The sequence below is a fragment of the Chrysochloris asiatica genome, unplaced genomic scaffold (genome assembly GCF_000296735.1).
Source record: "Chrysochloris asiatica unplaced genomic scaffold, ChrAsi1.0 scaffold00008, whole genome shotgun sequence".
NCBI classification, from domain to species: Eukaryota; Metazoa; Chordata; class Mammalia; order Afrosoricida; family Chrysochloridae; genus Chrysochloris; species Chrysochloris asiatica.
Window position 1 is genome coordinate 25,473,096 of NW_006408526.1, and position 985 is coordinate 25,474,080.

General features: G+C 47.7%; 1 protein-coding gene across 1 annotated transcript in view; it reads right to left on the bottom strand.

Annotated features, from left to right (window-relative positions):
• Nucleotides 1-985, bottom strand: part of NXPE1 (neurexophilin and PC-esterase domain family, member 1) — a 25,133-nt gene that overhangs the window by 2,289 nt on the left and 21,859 nt on the right. The gene's annotated exons all lie outside the window — the stretch shown is intronic.

Sequence of the window (985 nt, forward strand, 5' to 3'; positions counted from 1 at the left end):
GTCATCATCTCTGCCTCCTTCCCTGGCATCACTGCTTCTCTGGGTAGGGTCCTGTTCTCTGCTCTTCTCCCTTGATGGTCCTAGGGACCTCTCTGCTCCTAGACTGCAAAGTTAATCACTCCCCTCCCTTTGCCACAAATGGAGGGGAGTGATTACATTTCCAGCCCTTACAATCAGTCCTGATAACAATTATTTGCTATTGTATCGCAAGAGACCTATCTGCATCTCCTTTCTTCAGCCCCGACTATGTAGAACGGTTATACTCAGTGGAGCTTCTACCTTGCTCCACACCCTCTGGATCTAGGTTACCTCTTGAAAGTTTGTAAGGCAGTCACTTCTTACCTCTGTATCTCCCCCCCTCCCCCCCTTTCTGGGTAGCTAGTGTCCAAGTTACCCATCTTGTTCTCTCCATGTGCAGAGGGGGTGGGAATGATCCTCGCTGTGAAGATTTGTTCTTTCTTTTGAGCTACTGCTTTCATACGTGTATGTCAAGTTCATTAAATTGTATCAGATTATTCTTTTTTTCCTCTTCTTTCTTCTTCTGATTGAGCTCTGACCATCCAGTCGTTGAAGCCAGGTCAAGTGGGTATTATCTGCAAGTGTGGGTGTACTTATGCATGTGCACTCTCTTCTTATCAGCTGGACGCTTCACTCTCCACTCTAGTCCTGTGTGGCTATGTTGCTGACTCTGGGTCCAAGCGTCCCCTGGACTTGCCACACTGCTGGTCAACCAGGTCTCCATCCGGGTTCCCAGGAGTCTATTGATCATTGTAGGGCTCAGCTTGTAGCTTCATTGCTGCTTTTCCCTCACTTCCCTTTATCGGTGACAAACGTGGTCACCAATCAGGGCGTGTATTCCCATTGAGTCTTAGAAGGAGTTTTGCCCTGAGGGGGACCCAACCACTTGCCTTGATGTCTCCTGAGTGAGCCACTTGTTTGTTCTTGTAGTAACCAGTCAGTCTGCCTATATTGTTTTGTATTTTTC